Below are 27,605 nucleotides of genomic sequence, written 5' to 3' on the forward strand. Positions count from 1 at the left end.
AAAGCCTAATTATTTATATCCCCCTATACTTGTGACCATGGTTTTCACCATGACACTCTACGGATGCAAAAGCTGGACTTTGCAGAAGCAAGATAGAAAAAACATTGATGCTTTTGAACTTTGGTGCTGGAGAAGACTTTTGAGGCTACCATGGACAGCCAGGAAAACAAACAAATGAATCATAGAACTAATAAATCCAGAATTTTCACTCGAGGCACAAATGACCAAGCTCAAACTATCATGCTTCGGACACATTTTGCGAAGACCCAGCTCTCTCGAGAAGTCCATAATGCTGGGAAATGTTGAAGGAAAGAGAAGAAGATGACAACCAGCAGCAAGGTGGATGGACTCGATTATGACAGCAATGAATGCGCCACTGAGAAATCTTAAAGGCCAAGTTGAAGACAGATCATCCTGGAGAGAATCTATCTTTGTGGTCGCTAAGAGTCGACACCGACTTGATGGCACTTAATCCATCAATACTTGTGAACACAGAAATTGATCTAGGAGAGCCGTAGAACCTGCTGCATAGTCAGAAGAACATGTTCTTAATTTATCTGAATAACCTGCATTTATTAGAGAAGGCCTGCTTTGTTTCTTGACACAAGCTATTTCCAAGAGACACAGGGAGCAGAGCTTTCTCCCAGTGCAGCAAGAGCCAAAACTGCCTGCTATGTCCTCTGACAAATCTCTTTTTGTTTTTGTAGGAATTGCTCTGCTGCAGATTTGTCTTATTAAAAATCCACTGCATGCATTCAGGCACTGGGTGTCCTGGTTTCAACATCACACTTTTGGCTGTGTGCCTATCCAGTCAGCTAAATCCCAAAAATTCCGATAACCGATCTTCAGTTGTATTGAAAACACAACTGGGACAGCAAAGAAGTTGAAAATGCAGAGCATTAAGTACTTAGCAGTAGGAAGATGGCAAATGCAGGTGTGAATATAACTGACTGGAGAGAATGAGACAAGGTGAAAAAAGAATGCAAAACCAGCCAGGCCTTCCAGGCCACAGTTCTTGATGGTAGAGTTCCTAAGGAAGGATTCCCTACTTCAAAGCACGCCTAAGGATAGACACTGAAAGTTGGGACAATGAATCATAGCATGATAAACAGTAAGTCCTAATCAGTCGCTAGGAATTCCAGATTAAGGCAGTTTTAAATGCAGAAAAGAGGAGGCAATGTACCAAATAACAGAACATCCAACTGGGGCAGAAATCTAATCTTGTTAGTTAAACATACTTACAATATAAAGCAGTAGTAAGTGCTGCTAATTTACAAGAGCAAATATTTCAGATGCTAAATGGGAGCCATTAATATTTTAGAAGCTAACTGGACACCATTGCCCTTGAAGAGTACTGCATTCAAAAGTTTCAGTTAATGCAAAATGCTGTGGCCAGAGCACTTTCAAAGGCCAGGTGAACTCCCCAATCTTGAAGGAAATGCACTAGCTAGCAGTTTGCTTCAAGTTGAGCAATGTACCGACACCATTTGAGTTATGCATGTGGGACAGAGCCTTCTCTGTGATTGCCCCTAGGCTCTGGAATGCCATTCCCAGAGTTGTTTGTACCTCTTGAGCCTTTCAACTTTCTGTCACGACGTACCGTTATTCTTTACCCAGGCATGATCTAATGTTTAATTAGGTTAGTGTTTGGGATCATCTGTTCTTTTTAGTAAAGTAAGATTCTGTACTTTGAACATTAATGGGTGTGAATGGGTTCTCATTCTCATTCTATCATAGCAAATGAGATTTTTTTCAATTAAACAACTCTCATGACCCCACTTTCACTTTTTCACACTTTCCTTTACTATGAATAATATGAGGAAGTAATCAATTTAGCACACTTCACCTTATGAAGACAAACCTCATAAAAATAAATTCACCAGAATTCACCCCTCTGCCCAATCACTCTTAAATTGGGGATGGGTGGTAGCCTCCACCCATTAGGCACTATCTACCAGCCCACCCCACTCCTTTGGGGCAGATCCACTTTCTCCCCCCAATCTGCCCCAAAGACACCCAAACTTCAAATATTCCCAAAAAATCAGCCCTCTGCCCAATCCCCCTGAAATTGGGGTGGTAGCCTCCACCCATTAGGCACTACCACTCCACCCCACTCTTTTGGGGCAGATCCACTTTCTGCCCCCAAACTGCCCCAAAGTCACTAAAACTTCAAAAATTCTCAAAAAATCACCCCTTTGTCCAAACCCCCTGAAATTGGGGTGGTAGCCTGCACCCATTAGGCACTACCACCCCACCCCACTTCTTTTGCCCAGATCCCATGCTATGCCCCCGAACTGCCCCAAAGTCACTAAAATTTTAAAAATAGCCAAAAATCAACCATGAACCGAATCACCTGAATTTTTCAGGTCCGAAATTCGGGTGATTCGGCTCGTGCCCAAAAAATATCGGGGGACATCGGGGGTGATTCGGTTCAGCCCCGAATCACCCAAAATTGTTCGTTTCGGGCACAGATCGTTCTGTGCCCGAAATTTTTTGCACATCCCTACAGATTTCCATCCAACTATGAAGTAAACTGGCTGGCCTTTGGTATGTTGTAATCTCTCAGTTTAAAGCTATACCTGTGCCAGTAAACTCTGACTGCAACGACTGCTGAATCTGATTTCAGCGCCCAATATTTTATAGGATCAGTCTCTTAATTTCTTTTCTGTGCACAGGTGAAAATGATAAATGTTCAACAGCTACATTAATTCAAAACACCTTTGGAAATCATTGGAAGAATGTTTGTTGAGGCTGTTTAGATGTGGCATATTAGTATATGGCACTTTCTCCTCAAATACTTTATGATGCAAATTAGGTTGAATTGTAATGTCAGTTTGCAAGTGAAAGGAAGCAAAAGCTGATGGATAAGACTCGGTAAGCTCCCTTGGTTACTCAGAAGTTATTTCAACAGCAAGCAGTAGGCTGTTTCAGGCACAACGCAGATCTTTGGTTGCATTTGAGAATCCTCTCTGTGCTTCTCTGTTTAAATGTGCCTCTCAGATTCACCAGAGATTCCATTTGATCAAACAAACCAAGCTTTGAAACCAAGGGTTGGCTTATTTGTTTTAAATGTGGCTGAATTTGCTATTGTGTTGTATCCAAAATGACCTTCAGGCTTTATTCTCAGCTTGTTGCAAGAGGCTTGACACAGAGCAGCTGAGAAACAGCCGTGGAGTGGGTGAATGATGGAGGGAGGGGCCAAAGAAAACAAACCACACTGCCAAAGAAGGGAGGGGCCAAAGAAAACAAACCACATTTCCACAGGTCATCTGCGGAAATGATTCTCTGCTTGTTTTTGGAAGTTTGGTTAGAATCTTCAGTGGCTCCATGTTTTGTCTGACAGGGCCCAGTATGTACAGCAATATTTAAAAGAAAAATGAAAAAGTATGAAGGACTTTTGATATAGCTTTACATAGGTAAAGGGCAGCATTATTAAGTGATTGATTAGATTAGTGGATTAAAAATATTTTGCTCAGTTAAAAGGATGACTGATTTATTGTTCAACAGATTTTTTTAAAAAGTTTTTTAAATGGAAGTATTTTGGGAAACAAAGGGTGATAGGTGCCATCTTATAAGAGGTATTCTATCTTCTCTTATGAACAGCAGACAAGGCCTCTTTTAACATGGTACCAGCTGTGATCATCAAGCAATAATGTATGCTATTTTCTTCAGTATAGTTTGACTTGTATGCAAATTTATTTATGCACATTTAATTGATTAATCAACCAATTAAAGCTCAAACCATCAATCTAGAAACAGTTACTTGCCTTTTAGTAGCTTCTACAATGTTCAAAACATAGCAGCAAAATTGAAAGTGCTTATTCCACCATTAGTTTCAAATTGGTTTAATAAGCTGTCGGCAATTCCCTATATTACTAAATTAACTTATTTTCAAAGGATGGTAAAAAGATTAGGAGAAGACAGATTTGCTGAAAAGCGGGTACATTCCATTGAATAATTGAATAATAATTTTTAGATAACTGATACCATCTTGCACAAATTTCTCTTCTGTAGAGTTTATTTAAAATTTATTTTACATTTTTCAAATACATTTTCAAATACATTGAAAAATGGATTTTTCACTATGTATTGTACTGTATATATTTGTATTTATACACATTAGTCTAACTATACATTTTTTTAAAAAAGCTCAAACATTAATTATGGTTTATTGAATCAAGTGACTGCCATAGCAATAGCATATTATGATGTGAAATCACTCTCTGAACTAATTCGAAGTACTGATTTAGAACTTTAAAGCCCTTTATGATCTGGGACAAAGCTACCATAAAGATGGCTATTCCCGTATTAACCTGCTCAGTCCCTAACATATAATGATGACGACTATGATGACAATAAATTTTGATAGCCTCCCAATAACAAATTGTTCTCAATACAGCATTAAAACATCAATTAAAAACATAACATATTAAATCATAACAGACGAAAAGGGGGGGAAACAAAATACAATACAAAGCAATTTAAAAACTTTTTAGAAATCAGTTTTAAAAATCAAATTTAAAAATCAAAATTTGAAAGGCCTGAGTGAACAAAAAGGTCTTTAACGGGTGTCTAAAAGAACAAAGTGATGAAGCTAGGCGAACCTCACTAGGGAGGCTGTTCTATAAATGAGGTGCAACTACCGAAAAGGCCCTCTCCCTAGTAGCCATCCACCTCATCTGGTTTGGCAGGAGCACTCTGAGCAGGGCCTCCGAAGAAGATCTTAAGGTCCAGGTCAGAACATATGGGACAAGGCACTCTCTCAGGTAACCTGGTCCCAAGCCATTTAGGGCTTTAAAGGTTAAAACCAGCACTTTGAATTGGGCCTGGAAACAGACTAGGAGCCAGTGCAGCTGATGAAGCACTGGCATAATGTGATCAAAGCACCCAGTCCCAGTTAATAATCTTGCAGCCCTATTTTGTACCCGCTGCAGTTTCTGGACCATTTTAAAAGGCAGCCCCATGTACAATGCATTGCAGTAATCTAAGTGAGATGTTACCAGAGCATGAGTAACTGTGTCCAGGCTATCTCTGTCCAGGTAGGGTTGCAGTTGGCATATCAGCCAAAGCTGATAAAATGTGCTCCAAGCCACAGAGGCTACTTGAGCCTCTAATGACAGTGCAGATTGATGAGCACCCCCAAACTGTGAACTTGGTCCTTCAGGGGGAGTACAACCCCATCTAGAACATGCTGAATATAATTCACCCGGGCAGAGGAACCACCAACCAGCAGTACATCTGTCTTGTCTGGATTGAGTCTCAGCTTGTTCACCCTCATCCAGTCCATTACTGCATCCAGGCACTGATTCAGGACAGTCCCTGCCTCACCTGTGTCTGATGAAAAAGAGAGATACAAATGAGTGTCATCTGCATAATGACGACACCTCAGGCCAAATCTCTGGATGACCTCTCCCAGCAGTTTCATGTAAATGTTAAACAGCATAGGGGAAAGAATGGAACCCTGTGGGACCCCAATGCAAAACTCTCAAGGGGTTGAGCAGTGATCTCCCAGCACCACGTTTTGGAAATGGGCCTTGAGATAGGAGTGGAACCACCTCCAAACACTACCTCCTACACCCAACTCGGTCAGCCTATCCAAAAGGATACCATGGTCAATAGTATCAAAATCCACTGAGAGATCCAAGAGAATTCTGGGTTGCACTCCTCTCTCTCTCTCTCTCTCTCTGTGCACTGGTTATTCTACAGGGTGACCAAAGCAGTTTCTGTTCCAAAGCTGGGCCTGAAGCCTGATTGAAATAGATCTAGATAATCTATTTCCTCCAAAAGTTTCTGGAGCTGGTCAGCCACTACACACTCAAGCATCTTGCCCAGGAAGAGAATATTGGCAACAGACATATAGTTGTTTACATCCTCTGGGTCCAGACTGGGTTTCTTTAGAAATGGTTGAATAATAGCTTTCTTCAAAAAAGCTGGGACAACTCCCTCTCTCAATGAGGCATTGAGAACCTGCTGGACCCATCTAAAAATTTCCTCTTTGCTATTTAATAAGCCATGAAGGTCAAGGGTCAAGCATGCAGGTAGTCAGCTGATATGGCAGAGGCCCTGCTCTCTGGCCTGCCATTCATCAAGATGTGTCTGATATTTACAAGGAACAGAGTCTTCTCAGCTATGGCCCTTCAATTATGGAACTCCCTTTCCACAGAGATCTGAGAGGCCTCCTAAATTGCTGCTTTGAAAAATAAACAAAAGACCTCTTTGTTCTGTAAGGTGCTCTATAAACCATGTCCTTAAGGTTTTTTTGCTTGTGCTGTTGAATGGTTCTTTTATTACTTGTTGATATAGATATATAGCGTTGTGTCTTATGATATTGGCCGATATCTAGTGCAATGTTACATCTTTGCAACACTGCAGTCTGGGGCTGCTGCAGGGGCGTAGCTATAATTGAGTGGATGGGTTCAAAGAACCTGGGCCCCCCTAGCTCCTGAGGGTCCCCCGGCTCCACCCCTCCCTATTTTCTTCATTATCTCCCTCACTTGGAGGGGCCGCCGGGGACAGGGGTGAACACGGGCACCCTCTCCCCTTGTTATGCCCTTGGGCTGCTGCACCCTTCAAAGGCAGCATCAGGGTTGCACCAACTGGGCGGTTGTACAAGCAGCACTTCCAGAGATGTCCCCATTGTCTTGAATGGCAAAAACTGTGGAAGCGCTACTTGTGCAGGTTTCCGTGTTCAAGACAACAGAGACTTCTGCGGAAGTGCTGCTTGGGCAACCGCCCAGTTTGCGCAATTCGGATGCTGCCTTTGAAGGGTGTAGCAGCCCTGCAGTGCAGCGTTGCAGAGATGTAACATTGTGCTGGATGTCGGGCATTGTTTTACTGAAATTGTTGTTCTGGATTTTTATTGTAAGCCGCTTAAAACTTTTATGAAAAGCAAAATAGAAATGTATCAGACAGATAGAAGATTAGACTATAAACAGTTCCACATGGTGTTTTATGTTGGAAATTCTCTGTGGTGAGAGAATCCCTTTTCTCATTATAGCAGAGTGCACAGAGGCACAACACAGCGGATTAGTTAAGCATGCGTGTGTGCTGAGAGTAAAGTAACTTGGAGCCAATTCATAGTTTCAAATCAATATAAAAGGCATTTATTAAGGAACTCCATTCTAGATAGGAAAGTGAGGAGTTAGGATCTCTAATCTATCTATCTAGCTGGATGCAGATGAATTCTGCATCTTCTCTGCACAAATGGTGCAGGGAGAGATGCTTGCCATGTTGCAAGGTAGGCGGGCAGGTAGGAAGAGAGAGAGAGAGAGGAAGGAAGTCCCTAAGATTAGCAATCTACACATCAAAGGGAAAGCATCAGAGCAGTGGAGAAGGGATGACAAATGTCTTGACCCTCTAGCCCTCTGATTTACTAGTCTGTCCTCCACTAGTATCCCCACGAATAAGCCTGCACCAAATAAGTGCGTATAGCTTGGATTCAAAGGTGCTCTTCTACTAGTGGATAGTCTTTTCCACTCTTGGAAGTGCTGTTTCCACCTTATCAGAGAGCACTGGGTGAAGTGAAGTGAAGTCTAGAAATGTTCTTCCATTTGCAAAACTGTTTGTACAACATAATGTGCTATTTGTTCATCTGGATTGCATAACTTGCTTACAGTTTAAATTCCTTATGGCATGCTAAAAGGAAGTCCTAATGACTGGAGTGCAAACAGTCCACCATTAGAAATCTTGCTTTTCAAAGGAGACGTTTTTGAACCCTGGCCATTAGGGCTGGCTGTTATGTCAGGCATTTGATGTTTTAAAGTGGCTGAGATTGCCAGAAGCTACTGCAAATACTTTCAAATAGGGAACTGTTTATGCTCCAGTCATTAGGGCTTGCTTTGCAATGGACCAACTAGTGCATGTACAACAGTGTGCAGAACAGTGGCACTGAGTGCTCCTTCTGCTCATGCTTCTTTGGATCCAAGCCTATGTTGGTTGCAGTGTTTTTTTGAAATAGATGGATCTCATGGTAATCAGCTGGGAGTGTGGAGGGGCATGCAGAGGCAAATAAAGCATTAAAAAGAAAAATGTTAATTTGTAACAGAGTTACTGCAGGGAAGTCAATTCTGGAAGTACCTTCGAATGCTTTACTGCTGAGTCTTGAATTTTAAGTCAGATAGAAGGGCCACTAAAAAAAAAAAAATCAAATTAATAATATAGTTCAAAGTACTGTTCAAATTTATCAGATTATGATGCAGCTATCTTTGCACAAGGCCCAGAGGGTAAAAAACGATTGTGAAGCAGGGTTTAGTGAATGGCTTCTAATAGATGAAAGTATAATGTATAGCTTCTGATTTTATAACAATTTACAATGAAAAATATACTGCAAATCACCCTTGGGATACGATCCATCTATGGTTCTTCAGCTGTGGTCTAGTGCAGGGATTCTCAACGTTGGGTTTCCAGATGTTATTGGACTTCAATTTCCATAATCCACAGCCCCAATGGCCTTTGGTTGGGGATTATGGGAGTTGAAGTCCAATAACATCTGGGGACCCAACGTTGAGAATCCCTGGTCTAGTGTCTCTCATTACTTTCAGGTAGTCCCCAAAGCCACAATAGCAGTTAAATGCTGAATAAGCAAAGGATTCTTTTACATGTTCACCTTGTGCTGAGGCAATCTACTTTTCAGTTCAAATTTTAAGTTATACACTGGAATGCTGCTTGCTGCTTAATTTGTACAAGCAGTTGTACTGGAAATGACAAAGAATTTTCTGGTTGTGGGCATCCTTGCTAGCTTGCTTGTTTATTTAATAAATGTATATCGTCCCTTTCCAGCTATTAACAACTCCACATGGTAGCTTACAATAGGTTCACAAAATAAAGAATATAAATAAATCATACTGAAGAATAAAAAGCAGCACAGAATATAACCAGCAAACCATAAAACATCATAAAATCAATTATTGTTAATTAAAAGCTTAGATAAATAGGACAATGTTAGCCTGGCACCTAAACGATAGTAATGATGGCACTAGATGAACTTCCACACTAGCTAGGGAATTTCAAAGTCAGGATACCACCACAGAAAAGGCCCTCTCTTTAGCAGTCATCCACCTGACTGCCAGTGGTGGCGGAATCCAGAAAAGAGCCTCAGTCACTAATCTCAACAGAAAGGCAGGTTCGTAGGGCAGAATATAGGTTTCCCCACCTCCAGAAGATTATTCTTCCTCATGTGTTTATAGCATTTCCTGGCTCACAGTCACAAAGGATAACTAAAACTCAGCTGTGTGAGTTTTTGTTTAAGAACTATTTAAAGCATCTTCCCAACATGATAGCCATTAAATAAGAAAATGTGGCGATCTGCAAAGACTAAGCAAATACATTCGAAGTGGTTTTAATTGTATTGGCCTGAAGAACCAGTGCAGCACATAACTCCGTTATCAACCTATGGATTACCAACCCTGAGACACCCCCCAATAAGGCTGAAAGCATTCTTTAAAATGACATCTTCCTATTGAGTGTATAGCTTTTAAATAAATCATTCCACAATAATGTTCTTGAACAACCTGCCCACATGATTTCTTTCTCTGTCACACAGGCTTCTGAATTTCTATTTTTACTTTTCAAAATGTAGGTTCCAATCTGCTTGGTTTTATTAACTCCACTGCATCTGACACATAGCCAGGTTTACAAAGGGAACTCTAATTTATGGCCCAGAAAAGAAGTTGCAAAAAGCAAATGATAACTCTTGAGATGTGTCTATCTCTGTTGTTTTTCTCATGATTTGTGCCCAAGTGGCTTATGCAGTTGGCATCTTATGATCCTGGTTCCCATCATGGCTCTAAAACTGGAGATTTTATTGTTAAGAGATCATACTTTGGGTACCCCATGTTTGGGTGGGATTGGCTTAGAACTGCACCTTGCAATATCCTTCATCTTGGCTACTGTCCTTTTGTTTTTCTTCCATTATTGAAGCTTTTTGTTTTGGCTCTTCTAAAGTAATGCTGAATATGCACTCTTTCACCCATTAGCTTATCCACACCAATGGAGACCTCATTAATTTTGTTTTGTTCTTCAAATATTGCACAGCCTCAGCTGCTTTTGAACCCAATAGAGGTAAATACCACCCTTGTTCACATAGTCAGCACTATTTACAAGTAGTGTTAATGTATTAGGACTTGAAGTCAGTTTGCTCATAAAAGACAGCTGTTCATTTTCTTCAGATGATATATCACATGGAGAACCTACTGGTGAAGGAGTTGGGCCTTCTGGCACATTCTTAGGCAACTCTGTGATATACCATGTTGAAATGCCACCACAGGTTTGAAAACCAAAGACAGTGTCAGAAGTAAGCACCCTTGGGCAGCTGCCAAGGGCCCAGTTCCCCTTGAGGGGCCTACCATTCATGCTTGTCTTGGCCTCTTGAGGAGGATTGGGCACAGCCAGGAACTGCCACCACAGTAAGAGGTAGGGGCCCTGTCAGAGTCACCTTGTTGAGGGCCCCATCAAACCTAGAGACTGTCTGACAGCATGAACCATGAACTGAGAATGCACTAGGGATGTGCAGAATGGTTCGCAGTCAGAATGCTCCAATCGCAAACTGGGCTGTTCCGCGTGTTCTGAGCTCAGAACAGAATGCCCATCAAATGAAGGGACTGTTCCAAGTTCAGGAAGGAATGATCCTATTCCAAGTTGGAACACTTGGAAAGTTCAGAATGCCATTTTGGACTCCAAAATGGTGCTCTTTCAGCCTCTGCACATGTGTGGAAGCCATATGCATGGTCAGCACCACCACACAAGTGGCTGCTGCACGTGTACAGAGGTCAGAAGAGTGTCATTTTGGACTCCAAAATGGCACTCAGAACTTTCCGACTCGGAATGGGGGACATTCTGTTGGAACAATAGGCTCTACTGTGTTCTGTGCAGATCTCTAAAATGCACTTCCCTTCTTAGGTTTAATTTAATGTCCTCCACATTTCTTAAAAGATCTCCTGTCATGTAAGAGTCTGTATCAGTGGTACTGTAGGAATCAAAGATTTGTTACACCATCTTTCATTGCCCTACTACTGTGAACATTCAGAAAAAAGGTTCATGTATGTTGTTGAAAGATCACAACTATTACTGGCCGACATACAGAGAGAAGATGCACCAAATGCAGCAAGATCGCATCCTAACAGAATTTCCCAGCTAACTGGACAGGTGCAGCAGGGAAGCAGCAGTTTTTAATGTCCTCCCCTTCCCCATGAAACCCTCTTTGCCACCTGAAAATACAGTATTTATCCAAATATAAGACGACTCTGAACTTAAGGCAAACCCCTTTAAAAACAGAGGATAAGTATAGATTGTACCTATACACCCAAAAGGAAGAGGACTCTGAATTTAAGATGACCCCCTGATTTCTAACACCAAAGAACTTGGGGAAAACCTAGTCTTGGATTTAGGTAAATACAGTGTGTCCCTGAGGGCTGTGAAACCCTTGGGGACATATTTTCAGGTGGCACAGAGGGCTTCCAGGGGAAGAGGAGGGTGTCAAAAACTGCTACTTCACCAGTGCAGTTAGTTGGGAAGTTCTGTTAGGCTGCTATCTCGCTGCACTGGTGCATCCATGCTCTGTACCAGCTATATTACAGAGAGAGAGAGAGGCAGAGAATGCTATTTAATTGCATGTCAGGAAACACTATGTGCTATTTATTAGCTGTTGTTGGTGTCTCAGTTTAATTTATGCCATTTTTGTAATGGTCTATACTTAAAACAAATACACCTGAACTGAGCGCAACTATATATTCATAAAAGTGGATGGTGTCTTTTAAGGCTCCATGTCCTGCTATTATTTGATGAAAATCCTTCTGAAGCTGGACTATTTGCTCTGAAGCTGGAAGAAGCCAAAGTTCTCAGTACTTCATGACCTCAGACAGTACTTATATAAATCTTGTCTTTGTGCAGAGCAGTGAGAGGAGTTCTCATTTCAGCTCTAAGAGAGAAGCTGCCAAAAGACTGAAAGCACTGAAGTCTGCTGAAGTTTGAGAAACACCAAATGTACAAATGAAGGAAAATTACTTATGGTAACTTAATTCTCTGTCTCCTCTTTTCAAAGCCTGCTTATTAATAGCCGTGAAGGATAGCAAGATGATTCCACTTTTTTTTAAAGCAAGTGGCAAAGGTGTATGAATTATAAACAGAACATAAAGCCTTGATACCTCATCCATATTCTGCTTCTTGTGGTCCAGAGATACAATGGTTTGCCTAGAATCTCCTTGCGTGTTACAATCAGGGCTGGGTTTGATTGATTGATTGATTAAGTGTCATCAAGTCGGTCAACTCTTAACGACCACATAGATAGATTCTCTCCAGGATGATCTGTCCTCAGCATGACCTTTAAGGTCTCTCAGTGGAGCATTCATTGCTGTCATAATCGACTCCATCCACCTTGCTCCTGGTTGTACTCTTCTCTTTCCTTCAACTTTCCCCAGCATTATAGACTTCTCAAGGGAGATAGGTCTTCACATAATGTGTCTGAAGTATGATAGTTTGAGCTTGGTCATTTGTGCCTCGAGTGAAAATTCTGGATTTATTTGTTCTATGATTCATTTGTTTGTTTCCTGGATGTCCATGGTATCCTCAAAAGTCTTCTCCAGCACTAAAGTTCAAAAGTGTCAATGCTTTTTCTATCTTGCTTCTTCAAGGTCCAGCTTTCGCATCCATAGAGTATCACAGCGAAAACCATTGTCTGAATGATTCTAATCTTTGTAGGTGAGGACACGTCATGGCATCTAAATATCTTTTCCAAGGCCTTCATTGCAACCCTACCAAGTGCTAGTCTATGGCGTATTTCCTGACTGCTGGATCCTTTACTGCTGACAGTCGATCCTAAAAGGTAGAAGCTATCCACCACTTCCAAGTCTTCATTGTCAATTCTGAGGCTGGTTGCTGTACCCGTTGTCATTAGTTTAGTCTTCTTTACATTTAGCCGTAGTCCCATTTTTTCACTGTGCTCCATGACCTTCATTACTAGAGCTTGCAGATCATCCGCATTCTCAGCTACCAGAGTGGTGTCATCAGTGTGGTGCAGGTTATTGATGTTTCTTCCTCCAATTTTAAAACCATGCTCACCTTCTTCCAATCCAGTTTCTCTTAGTATATGTTCAGCATATAAACTGAATAAAGAAGGAGAAAGTATACAGCCTTGTCTTACTCCTTTGTCGATCTGGAACCAGTCTGTTTCACCATGTTCTGTCTGGACTGTGGCTTCCTGCCCTGTGTATAGGTTTTTCATGAGAACAATGAGATGTTCTGGGACACCCATTTCCCTAAGGATATTCCACAACTCGATATAGTTGATGCAACTGAAGGCTTTTCTATAGTTAATAAAGCACATATTGACTTCTTTCTGGTATTCTTTGGCTTTCTCAGTTATCCAGCGTGCATCAGCAATGATGTCTCTTGTTCCCCGGCCTTTTCTGAAACCAGCTTGAACATCCGTCATTTCCTTTCCCACATAGGGCTCTAATTTGTACAGTCTCCTTTCTTTGGTATGGGTATGTAGACAGACCTCTTCCAATCTGTTGGCCACTGTGTTGCTCTCCAAATTTGCTGGCATAGTTTGGTTAGAACCTTGACTGATTCAACCTCGAATCGACCTTGAATTTTCGTTAGAACCTTGACTGATGTGGGTCCTGTGAGACAGGCGGAGCTGAGGGGTTTCAATGCGTGGATGAGACGTTGGTACCGGGAGGAGGGGTTTAGATTTGTTAGGCACTGGGACACATTTTGGGGCAAGCAAGGCCTGTACAAAAGAGATAGGCTGCATTTGAACCAAGATGGAACCAGACTGCTGGCACTTAAAATCAAAAAGGCTTTTAAAATGATGCCTGGGGAATAGCCGACAGGAGCTGGACAGTATCCGGTTCAGCAAATGCCATGCCTTAAAGTGTGAAGGTGCAGAGGATTCAGATAAAACAGAGCAAAACCATATAAAGAGCAGACAGAAGGCTGTGCCAGTCAAAGCGTCAAAAGAAAGATAGCAGACACCAGGGAAGAGATTCAACATATAGGTGCTTATATGCTAATGCCAGAAGCCTCTGAGCCAAGATGGGTGAGTTGGAGTGCTTGGTTGCCAACACAGAAATAGATATAGTGGGCATAACAGAAACAGGGTGGAACAGTGAGAACCAGTGGGACACTGTTATCCCTGGATATAAACTCTATCAAAAGGACAGGGAGGGGCACTTTGGAGGTGGAGTAGCACTGTATGTTAAAGAAGGGATAGAATCTAACAAGCTAGAAAACCTAGGTGGACCAGAGTCCTCCACAGAAACCCTGTGGGTGACAATACAAGGCCTGAAAGGAAATGTGCTACTGGGGACGTGCTATTGCCCTCCTGATCAAAATGCGGACAGTGACTGGGAGTTGCAGAAGGAAATCTGCGAGGGGTCAAGGAGGGCAGTAATAATGGGTGACTTTAATAACCCACACATAGACTACGTAAATTCGCAGTCAGGTAATGACACAGAGGTCAAATTTCTAGATATGCTGAATGACTGTGCCCTAGAACAGTTGGCACTGGAACCAACAAGAAAGAAGGCGACCTTGGACTTAATCCTGAGTGGCACCTAGGACCTGGTACGGGATGTCAGTGTCATTGACTCTTTAGGGAACAGTGACCATAGTGTGATCAAATTCAGCATACGCGGGGAGAGAATCACCAAGGAAGTCTAACACAGACACTTTGAATTTCAGAAGAGGAAACTTTTCCAAAATGAAGAGTATGGTGAAGAGAAAGCTGAAAGGGAAAATCAGGAGAGTCACTTCGCTCCAGAATGCATGGAGTTTACTCAAAACCACAATACTAGAAGCTCAGTTAGATTTTATACCCAAAAGGAGGAAAGGTACCACTAAGTCCAGGAGGATGCCAGCGTGGCTAACAGGTAATGTCAAGGAAGCCATAAAAGGGAAGAAGACTTCCTTCCAAAATTGGGAGGCCTGCCCAAATGAGGAGAACAGAAAGCAACACAAACTCTGGCAAAAGAAATGCAAGGTGACAATAAGGGAGGCAGAAAGAGAGTTTCAGGAACATTTAGCTAAAAGTATCAAGAGGAATAACAAAAACTTCTTTAAATACATCAGATGCAGGAAACTTGCCAGGGAGGCGGTTGGACCCTTGGATAATGAGGGAGTGAAAGGGATTATTAAGGAGGATATGGAGGTTGCAGAGAAGCTAAATGAGTTCTTTGTGTCTGTCTTCATGGCAGAGGATACTGAGCATATACCTGTTCCTGAAACAGGCTTTTCAGGGACGGAGGCTAAAGAACTGAGTCAGACAGCAGTGACGAGAGATGCTGTTCTAAACTGTCTGGGGGTGGGGAAATGAAAACTAGCAAATCGCCAGGGCTAGACGGCATCCATCCAAGAGTCCTCAAAGAACTCAAATGTAAAATTGCCGACCTCCTTGCTAAAATATATAACTTACTAGCCGACCCACACAGAGCATCTGTGCGCTCTTTGGGGCCGGCTGTTCTCCCTTCCCTCCAGCCCCCCTCCCTCCCTGCTCTCTTTCCCCCTCCCCCTCCCACCCAATTCTCTCTTGCCCTCCCTGCCCCTCCCTCCCCACTCTCTCCTGCCTCCCCTCCCCCTGACCCCTACCCCACTCTCTCTTGCCCTCCCCCTGCCCCACTCTCTCTTGCCCTTTTACCCTCCCCCTCTTTTGCTCTCTCCTCCCCTGCCCCACTCTCTTGCCCTTCCCCCTTCCCCACTCTCTTGCCCTTCCCCCTCTACCTCTCTCTTGCCCTCCCCTCCCTGCACTGAGTCCTTTACCTCCGCTGCCACAGGCCAGGCCCTCCTTAAAGTGACGGGCGGCCGAAAAGGGCCCCACAGCCGCTGTTCCTCCTCCCAGGTGGTGAACAGGGAAGTCCTGCCACCTGATTCCCTCCTGCCCCGGCCTCCCCCGGGTGCCTTGTCTCAACTGGCGCCTCTGCGGCCGAGCCCGCCACCGCCTGGCCTCCATGTGTGGGTGGGCGGGCCGGGCCCGGCACCGCTTCGCCACCACGGCCAGGCCCACCACCACTTGGCCTCCGCAGCTGCTGCCGGACCAAGCGCCGGCTCCGCAGCCGCTGCTTGCCTCCCAGTGCCAGTCCCAACTCCCACACAGAGCATCTGTGTGCTCTTTGGGGCTGGCGACCTCTCCCCCCCCCCCCGCTCCATTCTTTGGCAGGGCCGAGTGCCAGGCTCAGGCTGCTGGGCCAAGTGCTGCCTCTGCGGCCGGGCCCACCGCTGCGCCTGGCCTCGCCTCCGCGGCCGGGCCCACAGCAACCGCCGCTGCAGCCTGGCCTGGCCCACCGCTGCTGCGGCCAGGCCTGCTCCCGCCTTGGCTCCACAGTCGCCCGGCTGGCCAATTCTCCTAGGTGCGCCCCAGCCAATCAGGCAACTCCATCACCCAGCAAATCAGCTGGGCACCGGGACGCACATTCCAAGGCACACCCAGAAGAATTAATATAATAGATCCCTGCAATCAGGCTCTGTACCAGAGGACTGGAAAGTAGCAAATGTAACACTGATTTTCATAAATGGATCCAGGGGCGATCCGGGAAATTACAGGCTGGTTAGCTTGACGTACGTTCCCGGCAAATTGATGGAAATCATCCTCAAGGATAAAACTGTAAAGCACATAGAAGAACAGGCCCTGCTGGGAGAGAACCAGCATGGCTTCTGCAAAGGTAAGTCTTGCCTCCCAAACCTTCTGGAGCTCTTTGAGATTATCAACAAGTATGTGGATAAGGGTGATCCAGTTGACATAGTCTACCTGGACTTCCAAAAAGCTTTTGACAAAGTTCCTCATCAAAGACTCCTGAGAAAACTTAGCAATCATGGGATAAGGGGACAAGTACATATGTAGATTGCTAACTGGTTGAAGGATAGGAAACAGAGTGCAGGGATAAATGGAGAGTTTTCACAATGGAGGGAAGTAAGAAGTGGGGTCCCCCAGGGATCTATACTGGAACAGGTGCTTTTTAATTTATACATAAATGATCTAGAAGTAGGGGTAAGCAGTGAGTGGCCAAATTTGCAGATGATGCCAAACTCTACCGGGCAATGAAATCCAAAACAGATGGTGAGGAGCTCCAAAAGGATCTCTCCAAACGAGGAGAGTGGGTGACAAAATGGCAAATGCGCTTCAATGTTGTCAAGTGTAAAGGGATGCACATTGGGACGACGAACCCCAACTTCAAGTATATGTTGATGGGATCTGAGCTGTTGGTGACTGACCAAGAGAAGGATCTTGGGGTCGTGATGGACAGCTCATTGAAAGTGTTAACTCAATGTGCAGCAGCTGTGAAAAAGGCCAATTCCATGTTAGGGATCATTAGGAAGGGGATTGAAAATAAAGCTGCTGACATCATAATACCCTTATACCAAACTGTGGTGCGGCCACACCTGCAGTACTGTGTACAATTCTGGTCACCACATCTAAAAAAGGACATTGTAGAATGGGGAAAGGTGCAGAAGAGGGCAACCGAGGTTATCAGGGGCCTAGATAGAGCACCTTTCTTATGAGGCAAGACTACAACACCTGGGGCTATTTAGTTTAGAAAAAAGACGACTGCAGGGAGACATGATAGAGGTCTATAAAATCATGCATGGAGTAGAGAAAGTGGATAGAGATAAATTCTTCTCCCTCTCACATAACACTAGAACCAGGGGTCATCCCATGAAATTGATTGCCTGGAAATTTAGGACCAGCAAACGGAAATATTTTTTCACACAACACATAGTCTACTTGTGGAATTCTGTGCCACAAGATGTGGTGACAGCTAGCAACCTGGATGGCTTTAAGAAGGTTTTGGGTAACTTCATGGCAGAAAGGTCTATCAACGGCCACTAGTCTGAGAGCTATAGGCCACCTCCAGCCTCAAAGGCAGGGTGCGTCTGGGTACCAGTTGCAGGGGAGTAACAGCAGGAGAGAAGGCATGCCCTCAACTCCTGCTGTAGGCTCCCAGTGGCATCTGGTGGGCCACTGTGTGAAACAGGATGCTGGACTAGATGGGCTATGGGCCTGATCCAGTAGGGCTGTTCTTTTGTTCTTATGTTGCCTGCCTATTTCTGTAGCCATTCCATCAATTCCTGTAGCCTTACGACTTGGTAATGACCCAAGTGCTGATCTACCTTCATCTTCCTGTACTAGAGGTTCTTGCAAATAGGGAATACAGGTGAAACTCGGAAAATTAGAATATCGTGCAAAAGTCCATTAATTTCAATAATGCAAATTAAAAGGTGAAACTGATATATGAGACAGATGCATTACATGCAAAGCGAGATAAGTCAAGCCTTAATTTGTTATAATTGTGATGATCATGGCGTACAACTCATGAAAACCCCAAATCCACAATCTCAGAAAATTAGAATATTACATGGAACCAAGAAGACAAGGATTGAAGAATAGAACAATATCGGACCTCTGAAAAGTATACAGTGTACTGTGCTTGATTGGCCAGCAAACTTGCCTGACCTGACCCCATAGAGAATCTATGGGGCATTGCCAAGAGAAGGATGAGAGACATGAGACCAAACAATGCAGAATTGCTGAAGGCCGCTAATGAAGCATCCTGGTCTTCCATAATACCTCAGCAGTGCCACAGGCTGATAGCATCCATGCCACGCTGCATTGAGGCAGTAATTGCTGCAAAAGGGGCCCAAACCAAGTACTGAATACATATGCATGCTTATACTTTTCAGAGGTCCGATATTGTTCTATTCTTCAATCCTTGTCTTCTTGGTTCCATGTAATATTCTAATTTTCTGAGATTGTGGATTTGGGGTTTTCATGAGCTGTACGCCATGATCATCACAATTATAACAAATTAAGGCTTGACTTATCTCGCTTTGCATGTAATGCGTCTGTCTCATATATCAGTTTCACCTTTTAATTTGCATTACTGAAATTAATGGACTTTTGCACGATATTCTAATTTTCCAAGTTTCACCTGTATCTTCTAGATTATCTTGGACATTGACATACCTGCTGTACAGATTTTCAGTATACTCCTCCCATCTCTGATCTTCTCTGAATCAGTTACTATCTGTCCTTTGGCATCCCTTAACATACCAATTCAAGGTTGGAACCTCCTTCTGAGTTCAGAGATATTTTGGAAAACTTGCCTTGTTTTTCCATGTCTATTTCCATCCTCAAGGTGTTTATAGATGTCATTGTAGTATTGCTCCTTGTCTCGTCTAACAGCTTTCTGAAATTCCCTATTAAGTTCCTTCCTGAGGTCTTTATCTTTCTTGAGTTTGGCTTCTCTCCTCTTCTGGGGAATTTCCACCGTCTGTTCTGACATCCATTTTGCTTTCTTCTGTTTCTTGGTCTTAGGCAGTCTCTTTTCACATTCATTCTTAACAACTTTGATTTCATTCCACAGTTCCTCTGGTTCCCTGTCAATGAGGTTCAGAACTTCAAAGCGGTTTCTGATGTTCTCCTTGAAAATGGTGGGTACATTCTCAAGATCATATCGTGGAAGCTGGATAGCTTTGTTTTTCCACTATAGCTTGACTTGGAACTTGCACATGAGCAGTTCGTGATCGGTTCCACAATCGGCCCTCGGCCATGTCTTTGCTGTTATAACTGAGCTCTTCTACCTCCAGGTTCACTCCCTGTTAACTCTTTAGAGGGAGGGGAGGCTGATCACTACAGTAAGTATGTATGTATGTGCAAAATAAAGTCATTCTAGATGACCTACAGATACCAAATTTTGTATACACAATCCTGCCACTGAAATTAGCTGAATACACTACTTTTTACACCAGAATATGCTCCATGGAAAATTACATAATTTTGTTGTTTTAAAAAAGCAATTCTGAATATCATATTTCCCAATTGCCTACAGATTTTACCTACCAAATTTTGTATGAACAATCCTGCCACTTAAATTAGCTAAACAAACTGCTTTTTACACCAGAACAAGTTTGGAGAAGGTTTAAATTTTTTTTTTTTTTTAAAAAGAATAAATTCTGGATATAATTATATTTTCACTGCTATTGGTTCTCAACAGATTTTTAACACTCAATAATCAGATCAATAATTCCAAAATGACATCATGACCAAGCAAGGCAGAAGATCTTTCTCAGATTCAGTTTCAAATTTACATATATAGCCATTATTAAATAAAATGAATAATGTTTAAAGCTGAAATTCTACAAATTTCAAACTGCTCTTTTACAAGCACATTAATAAAAAATTATATTACATATATTTAATTTCTTGAATTTTCCTATAAGTGTTATCTACACAAAATGACTTTGTCTGGTTAATGGCAGGCCTCACCTACTAGTAGCAAATAAAGGAGAAAAACAAATATGTGCCTCATTGTATGCGAAACTCAGTTCTCCTTGCTGTAGTAAATTAATTTAAGTTTAACTTTTTAAATATATATTAAAAGTATCAATATAGCTGAGGTCTAAATAATAATACATGGGAGATTCACATGCCTAATGGGGAGACACTTTGGTGTTAAACAAATAAAACGCCACAATCAAGAACCAGACCCTGTCCTTCAGTGGGGTGCATTTTGTGCCTAGCACAGTGGTGGAGGAAGAATGATGAGGCAGCTGGTACTGCAGCTGGTTACTCTTCCATTGAGGGCCTGCAGGCTTGCTGAGCTGCTGGCTGAAAAAGCTCCACCCTCCAGCCAATCATCTCAGTGCTGGGTGCTCGAAAGAAGAGACAAGCAGGGTGGACTGGAGAAAGGCTTCTCTCTGGCCTGTATCTGGAAGATAAAAAGGGACTTGATCTCAGTGAAGACCCAGTGATTATTTTGCTTTATCTCCCCACTTTCCAGTATGATGCAAATTTGCAGATTTGTTTGTCCCTTTGTTGTGGACTTCACCTTGCTTCATGGGTGTAGTAGGACGAATTTTTAAGGATAAGATTTTGCCTTCCTTCCAGCAAAGGTTCCTCCTTCCAGCTACTACACATGGCAGTTGTTGTCATGGCAATTTTCAAGTTCTCTCTGTCACACTGATGCTTGGGTATTGGCAAGCAATCCAAAGGCTTGTGAAAGTAAACAAGGCTGGGCTTCCTTTAAAAAAAAAAAAGCCTCATGGGGGTGGCTGAGGTGGCTTGGAGTTGGAGCTAATGGAGCTGGTTGGCCACACTCTCATGCTGGTGGCAACGGACAGCTCAAGGTGTGTGCACCATCCAGCATCTTAAAACATTTCCCCTTTCGAGTCACTGTTAGGTTCTACTGTCAATAGACAGGCTGTCGGTAAAACTGAAAGGTCCCTGCTCATATGACACCAGATGTATGGAAGCTGTAAGCAATCAAATTGTGGCCTCTTTCAACTTAATCCTGTGTTTGATTTTTGTCCCCCGCCCCTCTCTCTCCTGCTCCCACTCACTCTTCTCACTTGCTGAGGGATGTTACTTCAGCAGGATACTTGAGGTGACTTACATTGTTATTCAGGAAATAATAATATTGGCCAATTTGCAACAACAGAACTCCAGTAGGCACAATATCCATTTATCTGCTGTACAAGATTTAGAATCCATAGATAACAGAATTCTTTTCAAAACCAGCTTCAATAGATAAAAATGCCAACAAAGAAAACAAGATAGGACACTTACTCTTAGAATCCTAGAGAGCACAGTGGCATAACTTTGGAGGCAGATTAAATTTCTTTCTTCTACTGTGCACTCAACAGTTTGAGAAGAACTTTCTTACTGTATTTAAGGCAATGGAGCTAGTATTTTCAAAGCTCTCCTTTGTTGCTTTATGTCACCACCTTCCTTTGTTCAGCATACACTTGAAACATTACTGCTCTCCAGAGGCACTTGTTAGTAGATTTAGAAAAACTCTGCATTTAACCTTGTGCAATAATAATTGAACAAATCTCCTCACTTTTACTAGAAATTTTTTTTTTAGTTTTATCCAGTATTGTGATCCTCTCAGGTGCTCAAGACTGTCAGACATTGGCCTGGATAGAGATTCTTATACTCTTAGATGACTACTTATATTTCATGATGGTCTGTATATTTACTGGTGCTCCCTGCAAGGCACATACAAAACTTGTAAAAGGATAATTGGCATTTCCAACCCTGCTGTATGTATACATGCTTCAGGGGGTTGTGACCAATTGCTTTCCTCTTGTGTATTCTTGAGTGTTTGACAGCATGAATCTCTCTCTTCACATGTCATATGCTCTCTGCTGCAAGGAACACAAGAATTAAAGGCCGCAAACTACTACCAGAGAGAGTGGTTTGGCTGTTTCTGTGATAAGCAGGAGAACTTAGAGACTCTGTAAATCTTGCTCTCCTGAATCACAGTGTTGCTGTGGTTCACCTGTTCCTCCCCCCCCCCGCCTTAATCTTCTACATGTGTAGGGCTCCAAGCAGATGAGAGGAGTGTGATGACAAGGTGGAAAATGCACAGTAACAGTGAGTGGGCCACCCAATCCAGAAGCCTTTAGAACAGCATAACTTTGTCTAGGTAATTCTAATAACCCTTCTGGTAACTGAAGGACACACAGTTTCAAGGCACTGAAGAGTGGTGTTTCCATTATTAAATTGTTCTGGCTCTATAATATTTCACATCAGATCATCTCTCTACCCCGGGAATGAAATGGCACTGAGAAAACTTCTAGGCACTGCATATTTCCAACAGCAACATGGCAAAAGAGCGGTGAAAATGCAAGATATTCATAATCAGAGGCAAGCATGAATACAAACAGGAGCTACGCTGAAAGCAGAATCTGTTTCAAACTTATATTTGTTTTCTCACATGTTCATGAAGGAACTCTATGAAGTCTCTGTGTTTTTTTAAATGTCAAGTGCTAAATTTTTGAGAAAGGGTAAGGAACTGCAGATGATACAATTTTCAGCATGAAAGAGCATTTCAGCCACAAAAGGGTGAATTAAAAGGTGACTTTGCTGAGGTGGCTAGTTTAGTTCAAACACTTCTTTTTTTGGCAGCCAGAGCGCTGGTTCAGGTATACATAGTCAAACCCACTACTGTTTTCTAGGACAGCAACTCAAGTCACAGCCAAGGAGGATGTTAGTTGAATGACCTTATACTGTTGAGCTAGCAGAAAGTTCCTGTGAAAAGGGATGGCACAGTTGGGTTCCCTTGTGATCAGTCACAGCATGCATCCAAGTGCAAGGACAGGAAAATGGGGGTTACATAAACATGCAGAGGCATTTTCAACTACTTTGCTATTTGATGCCAAACATAAAGGAAGCCTTCCAGCAGTGATATTAGGAGAAGGCAAAGTCAAATTAAACAGCATTTATTAATCCAAGCACATATTGAACCATTATGAGTTCCAAGTGCATCCATTCAATTAGAGCAGTAGACTTGACAAGTGCATTTATAAAGGTGTTTGAGTGACACTTTCCAGAAAGAAGTTTTATTTACTTTATGGTCAATCTAAGCTCAAAGTATTTTAAAAAGCAGGGGTTGCCTGTGGCCTTGCAGACACACCGATTGCTTTCAAAATAAAGGTATATGATAATGAAGGCAGAATGCAAGTCAAGTCAACACTTTGGATCGGAGATGCTAATTGGGAAAAGAAGGGCATGTAGGAACACCATGTGAAATTTCAGAGCTTTCTGCCCAGCCATTAGAAAGTTATTAACATTTTTGTGTTTCTCATTGATCTCTATAGGGAAATTATTATTTAAGTTGGAAATTCAGGTGTGGCTCCCCCCTAGTGGTGACCTATGTTCATTACACTCATTTGCTCAATTGTAGATCCGCCCCTGTTCGGAATGAAGAAAAGTCCTGTATAATAGTATTCCACCACAGGGGCGTACCAAGGTTGGAGTGGGCCTGGAGATGAGATTTTAAAATTGGCCCCTCACTGCCTTCCTCTCCTTCTCCTAGCCCCATGTCTCTGCTGCAGAAGAACATTAAGGACATGTGTAATATAGTGTAGCAGATTAACAGAGGACAAGAGACTACAGTTACAAGGTGTAAACAACAGCAGAAGCAAATAATACAACAGTATCGTCTTTGTGAAATACAAGGGGGCAATTCATGCTTGCTCAGAGGCGTAACTAGGGAAAACGGCGCCTGGGGCAAGCACTGAAATGGCGCCCCCCCCAACATACTACATTATACTTAGGTTTTTCCTCACAAGCGCCCGCCGCCGCCGCCAAGCCAGGCCACTGACTGGCCGCCAGGCACCAGCAGAGCAATGGGGGGGGGCGCGGGGGGTGCGGAAGGGACCACTCATGGGGGAGGGGGCGCCGACGTGCTCCCTTGACTGCTGCAGCGCTGCTGCACTGAGCAGGAAACATTTGTATTAACAAATTTTTTAAAAAAAAATTAACAAAAAAAATTTTTTTGGTCATGGCGGCGCCCCCCACGTGACCAGAAAAGATGGCGCCCGGGGCACGTGCCCCCCCTGCCCCCCCTATAGTTACGCCTCTGTGCTTGCTGCCACCAAATGGTGCGGCAGGGAAGTAACTTGCCTAGGGAGCCAGAGGTTGCTGGATTGAATCCCCACTGGTATGTTTCCTAGACTATGGAAACACCTATATTCAGGCAGCAGTGATATAGGAAGATGCTGAAAGGCATCATTTTATACTGCACGGGAGATGGCAATGGTAAACTCCTCCGGTATTCTACCAAAGAAAACCTCATGGCTCTGTGGTCACCAGGAGTCAACACCGACTCGACGGCACAATTGTACCTTTACCACAAGACCAGCTCTCCTCCCCTTCGGTGGGTTCCAAAGGAAACTTCAGTTCCAAGCTCAACTATTCTTGTCACGGCTATAGCATGGCTGGATTTTTTAAACAACAACAACAATATTTTTCATTTGGAAAAGGCAGATGAAGGGATATCCAGGCAAACCACAGTTTAAAATTAGCAAACAATCCTGGATGCTAGTTTCTCTTTCTAGCTCTACTCTTCCTCAACCCTCAAGTATTGTGAGCCATTCTGGGATCAAGGGACTTTTTTTTTGGAGAACTTGTTTGGTTGAAAAACAATTGGATATATTTTCAACAACCACCATCAAACAAACAACCAATAAATCCCCTGCCACCACCCCCTCTTTCCTTTCTATATAGAGGAAAATGACTCATTGCAAGTTCTGAGGGGAAGATCACATGGGTCATCAGGACTTAGAGGAAAGAACCCAATCATTTAAAATCATATTAAAAAATTTAAAAATAGCTCAGGCACAAACAAGGGCTTGGGGCAGGGGGACACATAAAGGAAGGTTTTCAATTGGGGATAGAATCTCTCTCTCTCTCTCTCTCTCTCTCTCTCTCTCTCTCTCACACACTCACACACACACACACACACACACACACACACACACACACACACACACCTACTGCTGAAAGACAGGGCTGCTTTAAGCCTTTCCTTTCTCTGCTGCTGTAGCCGCTCTCCTCCCAACTGACAACAGAGAAATCAGGAGTCACAGAGAACTTGCTTGGGGGGACCACAACTCAGCTGGGGGGGGGAGAGAAACTTTTGAGGTGACAAGGCCCGCTATTGCCCTCACTCCTGGCTATGGGACTGGAAGGAGGGGGACTGGACTGGGGGCACTGAGGGGGCGGCGGAATGTATGTGGGGAGGGCGCTGGGTTTTGAGCAGAATGGGTGGGAGTATTCTTTGGTTTCATCGATTTTTTAATTAAAAAAACAAAACTTCAAAAAAGTGGCTTGTTTCATGGCAGAAAATTACAAACACTTCTGGAACTGAAGTGCCACTCCGCCCCTTGGATCATCACTCCACTCCAATGTGAAGGAATCAGCCCTTTGCCTTCATGAAAAGTGCAACATGCCCCCCTTATTTTTCCAGAATGGCTGGGCTTAGAGTTCTGAAATTGGGTACACACAGATGGCAGGGCTCTGCATTTTCATTTCCATGAAAATCGGTCAGTCCTGCAATACATAGGAATCACCAATACACAGGACGACAGCTTCTTACGTTCCACACCCTCCCACATTTCACTGCTGAAAATAGGGACCTACTTGCTATCACTATGCAAACACAACTAAATTGAGAAGCATCTCTTAACATGCATTTTTGCACTATCAGTTACATGATAACAAAACACCCCTACAAACACAAGGCAGAAATTAGAAAGGAACTATTCAAAATGTGTCTACTTGCAGACAAGTGGACAAATACTCCTAACAAGTCCTACTCGACCTGTTATATTCAACACATGTACAATCATTATACACACATACAGAGCTGTAGTTATTCACACATTGAAGGAAGACACTTCGATTCTCAACATTTAACTCAAAGCTGGATGGTGGCCACTGAGTGTAGGTTATAGTTAAACTATCCATAATATTATTTTGGATAATTTGTGGAAACTGCAGTCATACTTCCTAATGACCTAAAGTAAAGTGAGCTGTCAGGTCGATTTCAACTCCTGGTGCCCACAGAGCCCTGTGGTTTTCTTTGGTAGAATACAGGACCATTGCCTCCTCCCAGTATGAGATGATGCCTTTCAGCATCTTCCTATATCACTGCTGCCTGATATAGTACCAGCAGGGATTCGAACCAGCAACCTTCTGCTTGTTAGTCAACCATTTCCCCGCTGCACCACGTAAGGCAGCCCTAATGACCTACACATACCAAATTTAGCATGAACAATCCTGCCACTGAAATTAGTTGAATGCACTACTTTACACTCACCATAATATGCTGTATGTGTGTGTTTAAATAACATGTTGCTTGTATTTTTTAAGAAGAAATCCTCAAGATAACGAGGAGATTTTAACTGTCATTGTTCTCAACAGATGTTCACCGCTCAGTCATATCGGTAATTCCCAAACCACATCATGCCCCAAAGAAGCAGATCTTTCTCAGATTCACATTTACCATGTATAGTCATTATTCAATAAAATGAAAAACATTTGAAGTTGAATCCTACGAATTTCACTGTTCTTTTACTTCACTTTTGCAAGCACATTAATTTTTTTTTGAAAAATCTATTATCTATATTTAAGTCCTTTATCTGTGCAATCTATGCACAATGACTTTGCTCAAACAACAGGTCTCACTTACTAGTTGAATATATCGGACAGGAACCCAGATACAATAGTTGCTCTTATCTTTAAACTGACAGTAAAGGGAGTGGGGAAATCCATCCTCGCCTTGCTGGGTCTGTCTTTCAGGCTGAGGCAGCTTCGCAGGCAGCATGCTGGGCAGGAACTTTATATTGGGAAGAGAAGGTCTTACCTGCCCCTCCCACAGTCTCTTGCTACCTCCTGCCACCTTTCTGTGGCCCGGCACCTGGGCTCTATCAAACAGAGACAACCATGCTGTCTCTGCTGCCGGTAAAGCTTTGCTTGAGTAGCTAGCTGGGAACAGGAAGTTCCCTATTCCCAGCATCCTGTGGGGGGTAACATTGCACTGCGGACACCATCTTGAGTAACCAGTAGTACTGAATGCTACTGGGCACTCATGATGGCATCCACAGTGTGATGGCGCCCCCTGTAGGATGCTTTGAACAGGGAACTTCCTGTTCCCAGCTCCGTGGGATGCTTGGAACAGGGAACTTCCTGTTCCCAGCTAAATACAAGCTGAACTTGACTGGTAATGGTGCTGGGCCATGGAGAGGTGGTGAGGGGCAGAGCCGGGAATGTGTCCAGTTGCCCAGTGGGCCAGTCTGAGCAGAGGGCAAGGACTGGCCTGGTGGTGGTG

The 27,605-nt window shown here is 43.2% G+C and overlaps 1 long non-coding RNA gene across 1 annotated transcript; it reads right to left on the reverse strand.

Annotated features, from left to right (window-relative positions):
* Nucleotides 1–4,021: 4,021 nt before the first annotated feature.
* Nucleotides 4,022–27,246, reverse strand: LOC128324061 (uncharacterized). Its single transcript, XR_008306610.1, has 3 exons — nt 26,967–27,246; nt 8,077–8,128; nt 4,022–5,334 (listed from the first exon to the last, which is right to left on the reverse strand). It is a non-coding gene; the product is annotated as an uncharacterized LOC128324061 (long non-coding RNA).
* Nucleotides 27,247–27,605: the final 359 nt, after the last annotated feature.

Source organism: Hemicordylus capensis, chromosome 4 (assembly GCF_027244095.1).
Source record: "Hemicordylus capensis ecotype Gifberg chromosome 4, rHemCap1.1.pri, whole genome shotgun sequence".
Classification (NCBI taxonomy): domain Eukaryota; kingdom Metazoa; phylum Chordata; class Lepidosauria; order Squamata; family Cordylidae; genus Hemicordylus; species Hemicordylus capensis.